At 41.7% G+C, this 19815-nt stretch overlaps 1 protein-coding gene across 6 annotated transcripts in view; it reads right to left on the bottom strand.

Annotated features, from left to right (window-relative positions):
* Nucleotides 1–19815, bottom strand: part of THRA (thyroid hormone receptor alpha) — a 177555-nt gene that overhangs the window by 114080 nt on the left and 43660 nt on the right. For all 6 annotated transcript variants that reach the window (XM_087945604.1, XM_087945607.1, XM_087945605.1 and 3 more), the window contains one exon: nt 1027–1096. The gene's annotated coding sequence lies outside the window, so the exon portion shown is untranslated. The remainder of the gene's footprint in view (nt 1–1026; nt 1097–19815) is intronic.

Raw genomic sequence — 19815 nt, 5'->3', positions numbered from 1 at the left:
ACTGAATAAAAAATAAACTTAAAACAGACAACAAATAATTTAATATAAACAACAATACATTAAATCATACCTGAAGGCAGCCATTTAGTGAAGAGACTGGCATTATCATTTTATATAAAGAGAATGATGTATACAATTATTTTGGAATGAATTTGAGTTGAAGACAGCTGAGGAAGTAGTGTTCTCCATGTTGATAGATCAGACACCTATTTACTTGATCTGGGTCCTTTTAGATTGTGAAAGGACCAGGGAAGTGGCCTACAGTTAAGTCCAGACCATGTTGTTGGCCTCCCTGAAAGGGAGAATGATGCTTTCTTGAAAGAGGGGGTGGTGCGCCCCCTTCCTCAAGACTACATTCATGGACTGAACAGTTTTTGATAGATACTGACTAGTCTCCAATCTTCCCTTTTCAGAGAAGGTTGCTGAGAAAGGGCGGGGAATTGGTCTGCAGCTGACAAGAACTCTGGAGGAAACAGATTATCTAGACTGATTTGAATTGGGTTTCAGACCAAGATTTAGTACAGGATTTTGTTGATGATTTTGTGGCAGAGTTAGAATGGTCGTGGTACATCCAATGTGAGGTGTTAGCTTCAAAATTTTCAGAAAATGTTCATGCTGGTTGATAATTATGGAAGATGGTCCAGTTAGATGGTACACTTGTGGTATAAGGTTATACTAGCCTAATGTGATAAAGGTGGCTATGAAGGGCAGAGGGAAAATCGGTTAGCAAGGCAATGATGAGATAAATAAGATATAAGTCAAGAAAGAAAGTAATTTTTAAAAATGCCTTAGGCAGCCCTCAAACTCTTAATTCTCATGGAGATAAAAGAGGAATGGGAGCACAATGAGACTAAGAAACAGACACCATGCAGACATAACACCTCATTTAGAACACAGAACACCTACAATAACAGATTCTTGGTTTGCAAAGCACAAAAACTTGTATAACAAAGCACAAACATGCTAAATTAAAGCTGAACAAGCCACAGAATGAGTTACATTAATACTGTATCCGAGCTTACTCACCTGCAATCCTGAAGTTAACCTGGATGCCAGACTAAAACATTTCCAAATTATCTTATTTCATCCAAGGTTTCTGAAAAATAAAATATCACCATCTGATTATTACAAAGATATCACTCAGTTTCATTTTACCTCATTTTACTGATATCAATCAGTCTCATTTTACCAGACAATGTCTTCCTTTAGAGCAACAGGAACCACAGGATCTCTCAAGATGCAGACCAATATATCTGGTTATTTTTTAAAGGTCAACTATGGGGAGAGCAACTTGTCACTATTTTCTGACTACACACATTGGCACAGTTCACAAAATCTGCTTAATCTTAAATTCAACTTGTAAACATAATAATATTCAGGAACTCAGGAAGTAATTGCCAGATTCAATGAATTTAGGCAATTTTAATCTGATTTCCAACTTTTCCTTTTAGTAGAAGGATGTTGAGAGGGTAATAACTTGCAGCACAAAGGTCCCAATCATCAGGTTTCAGACTAGCTAACAGTAGGCAGGAGAAAATTTATACTGATTATTATAGTGGGCACAGAATGGGAATTTGTCTATTCTAGAAAGGACTCACTGGAGAAGAGCCTAATGCTGGGGAAGATTGAGGGCAATAGAAGAAGGGGGTGATAGAGAATGAGGTGGCTGGATGGAGTCACCGAAGCAGTAGGAGTGAGCTTAAATGGACTCCAAAAGATGGTAGAGGACAGGAAGGCTAGAGGAACATTGTCCATGGGGCCATGATGGGTCAGGCATGACTTCACAACTAACAACAACAGATCTTGCAGGGTGGGAATGCTCCATATACCTTCTGGGAAAAAGGTGCAGGAAATGAGACTTCTCTATTGTGGTGCTTGCTCTTTTGGAACAGCATCCCCCCTGAAATCTGGATGGCACTGACACTGTTAGTCTTCTGTAAAGATCTGGTTTAAGCTTAGGCATCAGGCTAGAATGTTAATGGACATTGTATGTGATTTTGATTTTTTAGAGATCACAAGAGTGAGATGAGTGGATACATAAATTCAAGAAAGTAATGTATTTACATAATATGCTATACCCATATAAAAATAAATTAGGGCTTAATAGGATGATCTGATTTACTTAACTTGCTAAGACAATGACTGATTTAACACTATACTCTGAACTGCAAACTACTGATAGCCAATGCCCATTTATATTAGTTGGAAGCGTTTTGCAAACCAGCCACCGAAATTTATCCAAAACCAATTCAACACATATACATCATCAAGAAATAAATTTACTTTCCCACTATCTCCACAACATAGCTTGTATTTAATTATAATTGAGTCTTGCTAAAAAGATCAGCAAGCCAGTCTTTTCCTCAAATTCTCAAAAGGAACCGAGAATGACTATAGGAATAGCCTATAGCAAAGACAAGACAGTGGTGTGAAAATAAGGGCAGTTTACTCAGCTTGTAATCAATTCTCCTATCTATCAATATCTTAAAGCACTAGACTATCTATCAATATCTTAAAGCACTAGACTCTGATATAGTTCACACATTATGCTAAGCCAAGCTTTATTTCATAATGGTTTTCTTAATCATTATAGAATAGTTTGATTTTACAAAACATACCAAGCCATTATGCTAATCAAACTCAAGCAACCAATTTTGTGATTTAGTGCAATGTGTGAATCAAACCTTCTTGTCGGATTTTCAACTCATGGCCAACAGCAACTTGTAATCCTGCCACAACATCCTGGTCATCACCCAAAGTGCTCCCAGCTCCCTCCATTTTTAATTCCATTTTTATGAAAGCTGTGCTTTTGTGAAGGATGGGGATAAGGTATTAAAGGTAAAATAAGTGCCATATGGCCTTCAACTTCTCCTAAAAGGTATCCTCTTAGTGGCATCATGACCTCATCTCCTTAGCCCTGTAAACTAAGCGCAAGTCGTGGCTGCAAAATTGTTTCCAATCTTCAATTAGCCTAAATAACCTTTTATGTTGTGTCAAGGATGCATATGTTCATCTAGCTGTGTGCAATTTGTTCTGCTTCTTTGTTTTTTTTAAGGAAAAGTGCTCTGTGCATGTTCAAAACCTGTCTTCTTTACAGAAAACAAAACTACATCCCTATCACTTCTCTGCACATTTTAGGTTGAAATTAGGCTCAAAAGCTTAGTCTTGGTGAGCATCCAAATTCAAATTAAGGCCCCAAAGAACAAAAAAAAAAATACTCTGCAGGAGATAAACTAGTTCCTTTTCCAATCATTTAAATAACCCTCTTAACATGCAACTGCCTGGCTGGCTCCCAATTCCCACTATCCCTGCACCCAACATGGATTTTTCCTGCTGACTCAGGATATTTGCAGCTGCAAAACAAACCATGGCCGAACTCCACAGCTGAAAGGGAGCCAAGATGCACCTGGAAGCAAAGGGGTGGCTGAAGGAGAGCATTGGGTGCAGCAGGGAAGCCCTTTTTTGATACGGTACTGTGGCATAAAAAAACAGATTCAGGCATAAAGGCAGAAATTTGGACACGTGGATATGAATGTATCTGCAAGAGAGACTTGGAGCCAACAATTGAAAGAATCCATGTGGCTATAATAAATCTTAGAGATTTTAAAAAACTATACAAGGGAAGGGCTTGGAGTTGCAACTGAGATTTATTGGCAGGGATAAGATAAATGTAGGGGGATAAAGCAAACTGGATCACAAGCAAACTTTTAAAATCCAAACTGAACAATTTCAATCTAGTTTTCTTTGGGTTGCAAAGAAACAGTTTAATTTTTAAAAAATATAGGGAGCCCTTAAGATTATAGATTCTGAAGAATGTTGCTAAATGCTTGGTAATATTGCTGAATCCAAAATAAGTGTTTAATGGGACATTCAGAGTTCAGGGGATGAATCTTCCCACAACTAACCGTTTTGTAATTTATCATGGTACAAACCCAATAATTTCTTTGGCCCTATACTGATATACCCTCAAATTATTTTAATGAAAATAATTCTCAATATGTCACAGCTAACATAATGATCTGTAAAATCCACATTTATCTTGGCCTTATTGTATCACAAACGTCCATTCCATCTAAATATCATGTCATATCTTTCTTACTCCAAAAGCAATATGTTTCTCAGCAACAACTACTCTTTCATTCGAACCATACAACAGGCTGCAAACTAAAATTTCAAATCAAGTAGACCCAATTTTCCTCTTGTCTTTGCATCTTGTAACATCATATATGTCACTCTTTAAAAGGTGCATCAATTGTCAAAACAAGCATTTTCTGAAACAAACACATCATTCTGGTAAGATACTCATTTTTATCAGAGAAATTCTTCTTAGCAATGACAGTTACAATTTTTCCCATATTAGTACAGTTTTTATTTTTTTCTACATTTTAACAGTTACTTTTAAATAGCATACAATTTACGTCTATCATAGTGATACCCAGATATTTTACCTTTTAAATTTTAAAACTGTTCTATTCATCTTTTATTTTCACATTTAATTAACATCTTCATTTTCTGTTCATTAATCCTACAAAAGTACCAAATTATTTTAATCTGTCCATTAATATTTCAATTCCTTTTAAAGGATTTTCCAGTACCAAAGTCATCAAAAACGTAAATAACCAAAGAGGAAATAATGGACATCCCTGCTTGTTCCTTTGTGTAACTCACAGGGTTTTGTTACATTTCCATTAACAATTATTTGTGCTTTCTGTGAAGTATAAATAGATCTTACCAATCTTATAAATTTCTCTCCAAAATTCATAACTTCCAAAACCTCGATCAAGGAATTTCAGTTCAAATTACGAAAGATGCAAATTCTCTTTTATCTCCCCTAATAATTAAAGAAGGGTACACATCAAATATAGAAGCCTAGGTCAATCTTTTTATTTTCCCTCAAAAGAGTTTGTTTTATTGTACTTTATTTCATTTTAAAATATTGTATGCTATCTTTTAAAACAAAAGCTCATTACAAAAAGTAATGAGACTGATAATGTTTTGACATCATAAAACTGAATGACAACTATTTTCTATTAAGAGGAAATGAAAAGAATGATCCAAAGGGCATGAGGGATGAGAGCTAAACTTGCCCTTTGACCCTAAGGGCTCTTAGTACAAACATCTGCACAGTTGGTGTCCTCCAGATATGATGGGAACCTAAATGCCATCCAGGATGAGCTGGGGTCATGATAATAGAGGATTTGGGGAACTGCTTTGTTAGAAAATCTAGAAATAGTATTCTAGCATACTTGAAGTTAGTCCCTATTGTGTATGTGGCCTTCTGATTAGGAGAGAAATAAGGGGTTCGTGACTTCATGACCTTCCACTTCTATGAACAATCACTGGTGAGCAACTCTGAGCAGAATCTTACTATCATTCTGTACAGTTTATACATCCCTCCCTATTCAGCTTTTTTCTTTCTCTGATTCATACATCACATTAAACTATGGTTATATTATATAGCTACAATTTAATATGTGATGATAACCACCACAGTTTTCACAAAATATTAAGCACAAATGGAACAAATCACAGTATGTCCTCTTAAAAAAGAAAAGAAAAGTGGATCTGACCTGTATAAAAGGCCACATTTTTTTAAAAAAAACCTGAAAGAACTTATTCCTCCAAAGGAATATGAGGAATATTAAAGTAGTGAACTCAGATATGTGAGATATGAGTCCTTTTATAAATTCCAAAATCTTAAATCAGTCCCATTCATACCATAATTGTCTTCAGGATGATAAAAATATGAGAAACTCAGAAATCTGAAGATAACCCAAATAATGCATGAAAACCTTTTAAAGTTGAAGCAGAGTTGTCTGCCTGTATAAAAATGGTGTTTAAACATGGATATACAATGAGCAACTCCCTAAGTTTTTTCTCCAATCCCAAATCTACTTTCTTAACTGCCACCAATTTCCAACAAATTTAAACAAAAACCATTACTTTAAAACTGAATGAGAAATGAAAGAATTGAGTATGGAAATCAAATTGAGGAAAAGAGGTAATTTAAGAAAACTAGAATACATTTTATTCCAGATGCTCCACCTTCTCCTGTTACCAAGTCCAAATGCCCATTGCCTTGGCAAAATGTTTCCCCGACACCTCCAACAAGTACCATGCATGATTTTGAATCCCAGGAACATAATGCACTCATGTTGTAAAAATATACAACAGAAGGTGTTTTCTGAATTAACCACTGCGACAACTCATCTTCCCAGAGTCCTAAAGTAGATCAGGTAAGAGAATGCTAAGGAAGCCAACCATTTGTTTAATTATCAGAGAAACATCAATAAATCCAATAGAACCAAATGAAGAAAAATCCAGTTGGAGGTGACTACTTATTTACATTCTCTCCTGATTATAACAGAGCCTCCAAAACCTAATATTGTGGGCATATATAAGAAATCCATTTATTTTGCGAACCTATTTAATTCACATTTCCTTGACTGAGACATAATCTTAAAAGTGTACAAAGTGCTAAGGGAAATAGATATGAAAATTGGTTTGGGATTTGATGCTATTATTTTTTAAAAATGCAAACTAATACAGAACTGAACATTATGTTTTGCACAGAAATGTAATGAAACTGAAAAGTCAACATCACTTTTCAGAGAGAATAAGCAGTTCAATACAAGTTGTCAGTGTAATGCTACAATTAGAAAGGGCGTTGGTACTTACCTGATACGCCCGTTCTCTGTGAGCTGTGAAGAGCATCCAGAAGTGGGAGGTGCTTCCGTCTCTTCTGGAAAGGCTGGGCTTAAAACTCTGGGACGCTCCTCCTCCTCCACGGGTCACCTCCCCAGCGTCCCCCAGTTTTGCGAAGACAGAGTGCCAAAGTCCGGAACTCACCAATCTAGATCCCTGACTGGAACGGAACCCCACCAGACGGAAAGAAATGGGTAGGGCTGGATGCTCTTCACAGCTCACAGAGAATGAGCGTATCAGGTAAGTACCAACGCCCTTTCTCCCATGAGCTGTTCAGAGCATCCAGAAGTGGTACATACCAAAGCTTGGCCTGTCCTTAGGGAGGGACTCCGTCTGGATCAAAATCCACTCCTAAACTCAGTGGACCCTCTGCAGGACTCTTCTGCCAAATGAAGCATCCGCTGAGGCATAGACATCAATTTTATAATTTCTGACAAAGGGCGATGGTGAAGCCCAAGTTGCCGCTCTGCAAATTTCATCTATGGAAGCCCGTGTGGCCCATGCTGCTGATGTTGCCGCACTCCTTGTTGAGTGGGCTGTAATGCCCTTAGGAACTGAGATGGACTGGCATTCGTAACTTTTAGCTATGGTGGCTCTCAACCATCTACCTATAGTCGTCGACGACACCTTTTGTCCTAAAGTGGATGGGTTGAAGAATATGAATAGAGCCTCAGATTTTCAAAATGCCGCCGTGCGGTCCAGATAGATGCTCAACGTCCTTCAAATGTCAAATCGATGCCATTGATGCTCCAGTCTATGAGATAGTTTCGGACAAAAATTTGGAAGCACCAACTCCTGCGCTCTGTGGAGGACTGAATTTACTTTAGGAGTGAACAATGGATCCAATCTGAGAACCACTCTGTCCGCATGAAACACGCACAGGTCCTTTCTCATCGACAATGCTGCCAATTCGGAAATCCTCCTTGCTGATGTGATTGCAATTAAGAAGACCACCTTATACGTCAGGAATTTGAGACTAGCGGTTCTTAAAGGCTCGAACGGGCCAGATGTAAGTGCGGTTAACACCTTGTTGAGCTCCCAAGTGGGATAGCAGTGAATTACAGGAGGTCGTAAGTTTGCAGCACCCTTAAGAAAGCTGCGGACATGTGGATGGTGCGCTATGGAATGAAGGTCACCCCAGGATATCATCGAGGCTAAGGCCGCCACCTGTCTGTGTAAAGTATTTGGAGATAAGCCCTTGGTCAACCCCTCCTGTAAAAAGTCCAGTAATTGTCCTATTGATGGGGCGGTTGGATCGATTTCAGACCCCTGGCACCAGCGACAGAAAGCAGACCACGTAGCCTCGTATATACGATTTGTTGAGGACCGTCTGGATGCTTGTATGGTGGCAATGGCATCCTCTGAAATCTGTTGGGTCCTTAAACGGCTCCGCTCAACCTCCATACGGCTAGGCTGAGCCATTGTGAGTCCGGGTGAAGTACTGGCCCTTGCGAGAGGGAAACCCTCGACGGTGGAATTTTCCAAGGTGGTTGGCTCGACAGGTCCTGTAAATCCGCGAACCATGTTCACCTGGGCCAGTAAGGGGCAACCAATATCAATTCCACTCGTTCCTCCAATAACTTCTGGATCAACCTGGGTATTACAGGAAGTGGAGGAAACGCATATAGAAGTCCGGGAGGCCACTGACATCGCAGGGCGTTTACGGCCTCCGCCCTGAGGTGGGTAACTTGAAATATAGTGGGGTAATTGGGTGTTGAGGGGAGAGGCAAATAGATCAATCACCGGTTGCCCAAACCTCCGCACTGCTTCCTGGAAGACAGATGGGTGTAGGCGCCACTCTGCCTGATCTATCGTGGCCCTGCTGAGCCAGGCTACTTGTGTGTTTAAGGCCCCTGCTATAGGCTCTGCCTTGAGCGAAAGCAGATTGGTCTCGGCCCACTTGAACAACCTGGTCGTCTCCAGCATCAGAAGTTTGGAATGGGTACCCCCCTGTCTGTTTACGTGGGCCTTGGTTGTGATATTGTCTGTCAAGACCAGAACGTGGCGTGATTGGAAAAGGGGTAGAAAACTGCATAATGCCAGATGAACTGCTCGCAGCTCCAATAGGTTGATGCTTTGTGATTGTTCGGAAATAGCCCAAGTTCCCTGTCAGTGTGGGATTGGAAGTGAGCTCCCCATCCTACCAGGCTGGCATCGGTAGTGATCGTTGCCCTGCAAGGTTCCTTGAAAGGACACCCCTTGTTTATCGTGTTTTCCGACCACCAGCGGAGTGATCAAAGAACATTGTGCGGTACCTTTATCCGGACGTTGGAAGTGGCTCTTCCGGATCGCTGGAAAGGTAGCAGGAACCACTGCAGATCTCTAGAATGGAATCGAACCCAAGGCACAATGGAAATACAAGAAATCAGTTTCCCTAACAGTTGAGACAGAAATGCCAAGGAAACCCTCTTTAAGGTTCTGATTTCTCTGGCCAAAGACTGGATGCTATTCAGCCTGTCCTGAGAGAGAAAAACTTTGCCCTCCACGGTATCTATCACTGCCCCTAAATGAACTAACCTAGTTGAGGGGGTCAAATGGCTTTTATCCAAATTTATGGAAAAGCCGTGACCTTGAAGGGTCTCCAGAGTAATCTTGGAATCCAAATTTGCTTGATGTCTGGAAGATGACAAAATTAAAATATCATCCAGATAACATTGTAAACCAATAGATTTGATCCTGAGGGAGGCAGCCAAAGCCACCAGGACCTTGGTAAAGGTCCTAGGGGTCGAAGCCAGACCGAATGGTAGGGCGATAAATTTGTAATGCTGATCACAATAGCAAAATCTGAGATACTTGTAGTGAGCAGGTCTAATTGGTATATGTAGATAAGCCTCTGTGAGATCTATAGAGGTCAGGACATCGTTCTCTCAGTTGCTGAGCAGAATGGACTGGAGAGTAGTCATCTTGAATTTTCGATAAACCAATGATCTGTTCAGATGTTTGAGGTCCAGAATTGCCCTCCAGCCCCCCGAACCCTTTGGGACCACAAACAATAGAGAGTAACAGCCTTGACCCTGTTGTTCAGATGGGACCTCTCTAATGGCCTGAATATGCAGAAGCTGATGGACAGCCTCCTGCATCAACGCCCTCTTAATGGGGTCCGTGGACCTAGGGCTCCTAATGAAAACATTCGGAGGGGAGGATTGAAAGTCTAGCACCAAACCAAACCTAACAGTGTCCCTGACCCACGCATCAGATGTGGAACTGTCCCATTGATCAGCAAACAATTTTAGCCGCCCTCCAATGGGAGCTGCTGTCAAGGACTCACTTGGGGCAACGAAAAAATCGGCCTCCAGTACCTCTGGGGTTTCTTCTATTTTGGCCTCCTCACTGACCTCTATCGGAAGATTCCGACCTATCCTGTCTAAAACTGGGCCTGTAGCCTGATGTTCTCTGCGATCTGGGAACGTATGGGCCTTGATAGTAGGGCCGAAAGGAACCCCTTCGAAACGACTGGGGCGTTCTGTTTTCAGACCTCCGAAAGAGAGGGGGAAGCACTTTTTTCTTGTTCCTATTCTCAATAAGCAGGGCTTTAAGACACTGCCAAATAATTTATCCCCGATATTGGGGCTGATGCCAGCTTGCGTTTATATTTGGTATTCGCCTGCCAGTGTCTGAGCCATAGCAGTCTCTGTACTGATACGTGAGATGCTATGGCTCTAGAGCTCAGGAATTTGACTGCATTAAAAGTAGCGTCTGGCGGAGAATTCTGCTGCTGCAATAATCTTAGCAATGTCCTGGTGGGCTCTGACATTTGACGCCGGCAATATATCCCTCAAGTGGAAAGCCATCGTAGGGAGGACCGTGATAAAAAAGGCGCAGCTGTAGCTGGCCTAATGGCCCAGGCATCAGAAACGTGCGCCCTACGGAGTGCCAACTCTGCTCTCTTTTCCTGCGGTCTCAGGGCTTCCTCGGCCTCGTTGGGAAAAGTTGAAGAAGAGGCCAGTGCCTCTGGCTCATCCACCTCCGTCGTTTTGAGAAAATTTGAAAACTCTGGTGCTAAATTATAATATCGTTTATCGTACCCTGTTGGGGCTGGGTAGGATGCTGCTGATGTCCATTGATTTTGTACTAATTCAGCAAACATACGAGGGACGGGAATAGTTTCTGCCTCATTAGCCGGTTTGAGAATATTAGATCTTCGGGTTCGTCCTGAGACCCTGATGATAATGGATGAGGGTTTGATGTCCCTAGTTTAGCAGTGTTCTTTGTTTTGAACAGTAAAGATTTAAAAAGGTGCGGACGAAAAAGGCCAGAAAAGGTAGGTTGGTCCGGAATGAGGCCTTCGTCATCTGACATTCCTCATTCTAGTGGGTCAGCCTCTGACAACCCCAAGTCCATCTGATGGATCGACCCCACCTCCATGGGAACATCCTGGTCATCTAATTCCACCTCCTCCCGAAGACCCTGGACTGGTAAGTCAGGAGTATTGGGGAATACCTGAGTTTGATGGTGTCCCAAATGCGCAAAGAGCAGATAGGGATCCCACTTCCGAAGTAGCCGAAAGGTATCTGGTCTGGATGGATTGCTGAACTCCAGCCGCAATGCCCTTTTTTATGGCCATCTCCATCCATTGCCTCATTTCGATGGGGATAGTCTCAGGTAATTCCTCCTCCTGTTGTAAACCGGCGGCCATAGGGGTGAAGGTTGCCTCTGGAATTCGCCAAGCAGTGCTCATTGGAGGAGATATGTCTATGGAAGGCTGTTCAGAGATAGTCTGTCTGGGCTGGGTAGATAAATCCAAGGGCCCCAGCAATGGACTTGGGTCCTGAGGTTGATGTGTCATAGCCATCTTGTCCGCCTCCCTGGCCCGTTTCTGCAACTGCTTTTCCAAGGCTTGGTGCCGTCTATGGGCATCCTTATCCGCCGCCTTAGAGGACTTTTTGGGGCCCACTGACTTATCTCGGGAGTTATTTGTCTTGGAGAGAAAGACGTTGTCACCTTCCATTGTGGATGACTGATTCTCGTGCCTCTAACTTTAATTTCTTTTTTAAATTAAATTATTATTATTATTAGTAGTAGTTGTAGTAGTAGTAGTAGTACTTAGGAGTGATGCCTACCCCGTGTTTGAAAGTAGAACGCCTCTCCAGGAGTGTAAGCCTATATATATCTATATACACACACATATATACACATACAGATATAGATATATATATGTAAAACTGAGTTTTATATAAAAATTAGTTTTTATATCTAAGGGTCCCCAACAAGGGAAACCCCCAATCGCTACAAGCAAAAATATTCTGGATCCCTGGTCCCCAACAAGGGAAACCAGCTATACAGGACCTGGATGGATCCTTTCCGTCCCGCTGCTTGAAATGGCACTTGCGGCTTCACTTCAATGTAATGATTCAAAAGGAACTGTAAAGAAATTCCTGTTTAAGAACTAGCCTGCTTATCCAACGCTAGCAAGATAAAGGAGAAATAATCCCAGGGAAGTGGAGTGGGAAGGTACTTGCCCCGGTCCCCAAGAAGGGAAACCAGCGGGGAATGGCGCCTGTGTATTTAGGCACGAACTTGAAGCCAGGCGTTGAAAATGGCGGGAAGGCAGAATCTCCGATGTTGATTGCCTGTGCAGTTTAACGAGCCGCTGCTGCTGACTCTCTAAATGATCCTCAGTCAAAACGGCACGGAGAGAGCTGCGGCTGCGAGCGCTCCGCCAAGATCGCAGAGATAAAACGATCGGGGGGATAAGCTAATTGCCTGACTCGGCCATCTCAGGCTGCCTGCCGAGTGGCAGGCTCCGCCTGTCACAAACAGCTGCTCTCAGCTGATCGGGGGGGATAACCTAACAGAGCCACAAGCCTTGAAATCGCCAAATTAATTGGGGGAAAAATTTACAAGCCGAATTAACCCAAGAGCAAACCTGAAATTTGAGTAGCTGAATCAGAAACCGTTCCAGTCAGGGAGTGCGCAACCTCTTACCATGAAGACTGAGCTAAAACTGGGGAGGTGTCCCATGGAGGGGGAGGAGCGTCCCGGAGTTTTAAGCCCAGCCTTTCCAGAAGAGACTGAAGCACCTCCCACTTCTGGATGCTCTGAACAGCTCATGGGAGAAGAGTGAAGTTTCTAAGATTTATCTTCAGGGTTCCAGAACAATTATGTGCTGCAGTTGAAAGGATAAGCCCAGGTACAGAATTCAGGTTCTTGAAAATATCACCACTCAATGTAAACATCAACCATGGGATTTGATATTGAATTCTTATTTTGTTCCCTTTTCCTCATCAGTTCTATTTTTAGATCTTAACTGATTAAGATTGTGTAAAGTTTGAAAATTTGCAAGTTGTATGAGCTTTGACTTGACCTATTAAATTTTATTAAATAAAAATCCCAGCCTACGATCAATTTTGAATAAACTATTTTTTTAAATGGTTAGCTTGGCTTATGATGTTTTCCTCTTCTGTGTGTATTTTTAAAGTCAGTTTCCAACTCTTACATTGGAAAAATGTGCTTGAAAATCAGCAACATGGGCAATGCTTACTGAAACATAGAATCCAAAGAAGCAATGAATAAAATTTTCAAGCCTGGCTCCTCAGCCTGCATAGCTTCTCTGCCCTTTCCCATGACTTACAAAAAGCGGGGAACTCATCAGGAGAAAGGAAAAGAGAATTCATGCCAATGTGATGATTTATACAACTGAGGAAAAACAACTATATTTAAAGGAGTGTAAAATCCAGAGCGCATAGTTACAGAATCTTTACTTAAGTATGGAACATACCCAGCCTAATACGCAGTTCAAGAACAATGCTGACAAACCAGAAAAAAAGATTCAGAAGAGAGGTGACAAACTAGAAGAGCAGCTGCAAGTTCAGTGGCATCTTGAAGACCAAGACTGCTTGCACTCATGACATTAAGACTCAGAAAAAGTGACAGATAACTGAAAGGGAATCAAATTGCATGTTCTCTTTGAGCACCAATTTAAGCACAAGTCACTTTCAAGCCTCACGTGCAAAAATGCCTCTACAGATTGCATCACACACTTTCCAGAACTCACATCATTAAATGTTAAGGTGGAAAGAGATTGTGATGCCAATTCCATCAGAGTAACACAAAGAAGTCTGATATATTAGTAGCATTAAGGAAATAGGTACCCTGGTGCTTTAAAATTTCTGAACCCTTTTGTATATTTGTATTGCTGCATAAAGCAATACAAATATATGACCTAAAATGTGATCTGTTCCCCATGTAAGTCCTGAAACCACATAAAGAGAACCCAACTAAACAAATGAATCAAAAGTATTACGCTTGTTTATTTTTTCATTGAGGAAAAGGTCCAATGTTACATATTTGTGTGTGGAAAAACTCTGAGAGAAGCTAAAGTTCCTGAGAGCTCAGGTGATTTTTTCATCCAGATTTCCAGTCCATGGAGAAGGACTAGAAAGAGAAAAAAATAACACCAAAGTAGGTTGGCTACAAAATACTGGGAAAAATTGATGTTTTGAGTTAATGGTTGAAAATATTTAGATAATGAACTACAGAATGAGTTGCACTTCCTAAGAACTGATAAAAATATACATCTAGCCAAAACATGTCATGATTGATCAGGGTGGTTTTAAACTGAATAAAAGAGAAGTTTTGCATTCTAAAAACTACTGCAGAAGAGTTGTTGAAAGGAAGTCTTTTAAAGAAAAACAGAAGGAATATTGATTCATAAAGTTCATGGTCTTTCCTATCCATACATAAATATTTAGGGTATATAAAATGAGTTTGAATTAATACAATCTAGCAGGTATGCTTGTTTGTTTATTAAATTTATATGCTACCAACCTCATGGATCAAGATGACTCTGGGTGGCTTATAATGTAATAAATGTACAAATATAAAGACAATTATAAACATAAAAAGATTATCTGGTAGCACAACTCTATTGAATGGAATATAGTAACTGAAGGACACTATTTGTTCAAAAGGAAAGGAAAGGGAGGATAAATAGAACTATGTTAAAAATATCCATTCTTTTTTAGAAATGCACATGAAAGAATCTGGAATACTGAGAAAACATTTGGATTAAATTAAGCAGAGGAATAAATAAAAGCAATACTGCTATTGGTGTCTGCTGTCACCCTCCCAATCCAAGAGATGTTGATGATGCCTTCCAAAAGCAAATTGCAAATATTTTTCAAAAAGGCATGAAATCATAGTGATGGGAGAATTTAATTTTACCCCAACATCTGCTGGGAGACAAACGTTTCCAAGTACGGCCCTTCCAGTAAATTCCTGACTTATTTTACTGACATCTTTCTGTTTTAGAGAATGGGGACACACACACAAAAGTATCAACTTCTGATTAGATTTTAATTAATAAAGGATACAGTTGAGAAATGGAAGTAACAAAAACAGGGATAGAATGACTGTGCAATACTATTGTCCTTTATTCTAAAAGGAAATAAAAACAAGCAAAGGTTAAACACTTAAATTGGACTTTTAAAAAAGGTCTTAACAAACCCAGTACAACAGTAAGTTGGATCCCATGAAAGGAGAAATTAAGAGAAAAAGGAGTTTATTTAAAAAAAATGGGAGGAAAGATGATTCAGCAAACTATAAATCAGCTGGTCTGATATTAATACTAGGAAAATTCTAGAATATATCATAAAAACCTCAATTTGTAAATCCCTTGGAGGGGAAATGAATTAAATTCAGAAATTCTAGGGTCATAATAGCTTCAGGTTATAGTCTGTCTATGTTTGTAGCATATCAGGCTGGATAAGGCTGTTTTAGACTGTAAATTCCTCAGGGCAAGGATTTTTTCTTCCATACTCTGAAACTATCTTGTGCATCAGTGTCACTATACATTAAACAAACTCAAATTGCAGGAGATGGAAACAAGCCAAACATTTGAAAGATTCTAATTTATTTAAAAGTCGATTAAGCTTCACGTGAGGAGCTATATGAAGACCATCTTTTTTATAGAGTATCCTTGGGCTAAGAATGTCTGATTTATGGACAACTCGTACTTACAAATGGGCTGCCTACAGTATTTCTAAATATGGCAGACAACATTCTCCTTCCTTGAGCTAATGAACTGCAACTGCCACACAATGTTTTCATGAACTGCTGAAGCTCCATGTTTTTAATATACAGTCTGTTTTCAGCAGTTCAAGAAAACATGGCATGGCTTCAGCAGTGTGTCCACTCAAGGAAGGGGAATGCCATCTGCCATTTTTAGTAATAGGCAGCCCATTTATAAGTATGAGTTCTGATCTTACATACAAAATTAAGTTAAAGGCAGGCTTAGGAACAGAACTGATTCTTAACTGGGGTACCACCTGTGCATCAAAATTTCCAACATAAGGCTGCAATGGATGGTCTAAGGATCTATGCATTAACACAAATTCAATTAGAACTCTTCCCAGTGTTTAAGTTCTATATTCATCTTACTCAAACAACTTATAATTTCCCCCCATTTCCCACTTTTCTTCCTTCAGCATCTCATTTGTAGATTGATCTAAATTATCAGGCAGCACCTATCTGGATGAGAAGAAAAGGACATCAGATAACAGTGTTAATTGACTTGTGTGAGGATCCTGCCCTACTTAGCTTAATGTGGAAAACACTTTACAGTTGGTAAGGATAGTACAAGTCCATTACTCCCCAAAGACAAAAAAAAGGGGGGGGGATATCTAGTCAGGATGTGTATGTGAGTAACAGGAAGAGAGTAGTGAGAATAGGTATAAATATATATTGGCTGGTCTTGCAGATGTGCTGGCAAACAATAGCATTTACAAAAATGGATTACAGAACAACTGCATTTGCTAACACATTTAAATGTTTTGTTGCTTTTGAACTCTAGGCATGGATAATAAAAGCATATTTACTTACTTTAATATTTTATTTTATTCATTTATTTTCTATATATTCAAAACACTCTTGGTTTTAGTCTAAAACAATTCATTTCCCACCCATTCATTCTCGATCTGATTTCTTGTTTTATTAAATACTTAAGTTCTCCATTCCCATTGCATTCAGTTCATTATTATGCTTCTTTTGATATATCTTTTATATATGGACATAGGCAGAAGCAATATCTTATCCCCAATCACTTTCACTTCTTTCAATAAACAGTCATTTCTCATAAGACTGCATACAATTTTACCAGTATTTGCTCATATTAACATTTCCTTATTCATTTCTCTGACTTTAGAAATATTTATTAAGATAAACAAATTTACTTACTTGCTCTAATTATTCCCACTTGTATATAATTTGCAAGTGTTCCATTTTCTTGGTCTTCAATATATATGTTTTCATATTGACACTCCTTTTTGCGTTACCCAATCTAGCTTAACATTTAGTGCAGCTCATCTGTATTCACTGCCAATAACATAGCGTAATTATATTTAGGGTATGCAAAATTCACCATATCCAGGACATCTCTGTATTTATGATTCAGAGGATTTACCGTTTTCTGGAACAGCATGGTCCAGAGGAGAAAGAAAACACTTAAGAGTTCTGTTCTATTTCATTCCCAAATTAGTGAGGTTTTTGCATTATCTCTAGCTTACAGCAGGGGTGGGATTCTACCAGTTCGCACCTATTCACTAGAACTGGTTGTTAACATTCTAAGCAGTTCGGAGAACCAGTTGTTAGAAGAAATTACTGGCCTAATCCTGTAAGGAAGGCAAGAAGGAAATGGGCGTTGGTACCTACCTGATACTCCCGTTCTCGTCGAGCTGCGCAGAGCATCCAGACAGTGGGAGGTGCTCCAGTCTTCACTTCTAACAGGCTGAGCTATAATTGAGGAACGCTCCTCCTCCTCCACGTGACTCCTCCATGCGTTCCCCCAGTTTTACGAAGACGAGAAGACAACAACTATCCTCTCATGTCAACTATAATACAAGTCTCAACTGTGAACTATATACATCATTGGCGAAACAGGACTCCCCACCAGACGGACCAATTAGGGTGGGGCTGGATGCTCTACGCAGCTCGACGAGAACGGGCGTATCAGGTAGGTACCAACGCCCATTCTCCGTGGAGCTGCTGCGAGCATCCAGACAGTGGGACATACCAAAGCATGGCCTGTCCTATGGGAGGGACTCCGTCTGGTCCGGAATCACCTCTGGGTCTTTTGCCACCTGCTGAAGGACTCGCCTACCAAAGGAAGCCTCAGCTGAGGCGTAAACATCAATTTTATAGTGACGTATAAAGGGAGATGGAGACGCCCAGGTAGCTGCTCGACAGATATCCTGAATCGACGCCTGAGTAGCCCAGGCTGCCGAGGTGGCTGCACTCCTTGTAGAGTGAGCGGTAATCCCACTAGGGACAGGGAGAGCCTGCGCTAAATAGGCCTTGGATATAGTAGTCCTAATCCAGCGGCCAACAGTAGACAGGGAAACCTTGCAGCTCAGCGCCTTTGGCTGAAAGGACAGGAATAAAGACTCTGATTTTCTGATTGACTGTGTACGATAGATGTAGATACGAAGAGCCCTTCGCGCATCGAGGGTGTGCCACTGCCTTTCCCTTTCTCGGGAAGGCTTGGGACAAAAATTAGGCAGAATCAATTCCTGGGATCTGTGAAAGGCCGTGTTGATTTTCGGCATAAAGGCGGGATCTGGTCTCAGAACCACCCGATCAGTGTGGAAGACACATAAATCCTTTCTCACGGATAGAGCTGCTATTTCAGATATCCTTCTTGCCGATGTTATCGCCACAAGGAACACCACTTTGAATGTGAGAAACTGAAGTGGCGCCTCCCTGAGAGGCTCGAAGGGAGGTTTAGTTAATGCCATAAGAACTTTATTAAGATCCCAGGTAGGGTATCTGTGGATCACCGGAGGGTGCAGATTAGAAGCCCCTCTAAGGAAAGACCTTATGCGAGGGTGGTGGGAAAGTGAGTCAGAAGAGCTGCCAGCAATCACCGTGGACAGGGCTGCAACCTGCCTTCTCAGAGTGTTGGGGGAGAGGCCCCTATCTAGTCCGGCCTGTAGGAAGGCCAGGATTTGCGCAATTGAAGGCGAGAGCGGATCAATGGACGACTTATGGCACCACTTACAAAAGATGTTCCAGGTTGCGTCATAAATGCGGGTAGTCGAAGGCCGCCTTGCTGCCAGGATGGTATTGATGACCTGGACCGACAAACCCTCATTTTTTAGCCTTTCCCGCTCAACCTCCAGATGGCTAACTGAAGCCACTGCGGGTCTGGATGTTGAAGAGGTCCCTGGGACAGAGAGATCCTGTTGAGGGGGATCCTCCACGGCGGGGCCACTGACAGATTGCGAAGGTCCGCAAACCATGGCCTCCTGGGCCAATACGGGGCTATCAGGAGGACCTCCGCCCTTTCGAGAATCAACTTTTGAATCACCTTGGGTATTAGCGGGAGGGGAGGAAAGGCGTACAGAAGCCCAGTGGGCCAGGGGCAGCGCAGGGCATCGTGGTTCTCTGCGCCGTTGGCAGGGTAACGAGAGAAGAACCGCGGTGTCTGGGCGTTGAGCGGGGATGCGAACAGGTCCACCAAGGGCTGACCGTACATCGCTGCTGCCTCCCTGAACAAGGAGGGGTGAAGGCGCCATTCCGATTGGTCCAGCGTGGCCCTGCTCAGCCAGTCTGCTTGGACATTCGAGACCCCCGAGATGTGCTCAGCCCTGATGGATAAGAGATGTCTCTGGCCTCCCTCATGAGTCGAATAGAATGAGTGCCCCCTTGACGGTTGATGTGGGCCTTGGTCGTAGTGTTGTCTGTTAAGACCAGAATGTGACGGCCCCGTACCTGGGGAAGAAAGGCGCGCAGGGCCAGATATACTGCGTGCAGCTCCAGCCAGTTGATGCTGCAGCGCCGCTCGGTTGCTGACCAAGTTCCCTGGGCTGAAAGCGACTGCATGTGGGCTCCCCATCCGGAGAGGCTGGCGTCTGTCGTGAGAGTGACCCTTTGGGGCTCCTTGAAGAGATGACCTCTGTTGGTAGAGGGTCTTGTCCACCAGAGGAGGGAGGCGAGAACTCTTGGAGGGACCTTCACCACGAGACCTGAGTTGCTCCTTCCGGAACGTTGGTAAGGCAGGAGGAACCACTGCAAGGATCTGGAATGTAAACGTGCTCAGGGAATAATTGATATACATGAGACTAACTTTCCAAGCAACTTGGACAAGTTCAGCAACGAGGTCCTTCTAGTCTGCCT

Source organism: Notechis scutatus, chromosome Z (assembly GCF_049901735.1).
Source record: "Notechis scutatus isolate UNSWTSFEM ecotype Mainland chromosome Z, rNotScu1.2, whole genome shotgun sequence".
In the NCBI taxonomy this organism is placed as follows: Eukaryota; Metazoa; Chordata; class Lepidosauria; order Squamata; family Elapidae; genus Notechis; species Notechis scutatus.
The sequence above is the reverse complement of the archived record's forward strand: the minus strand, read 5'-3'. Positions and strand labels throughout refer to the sequence as shown.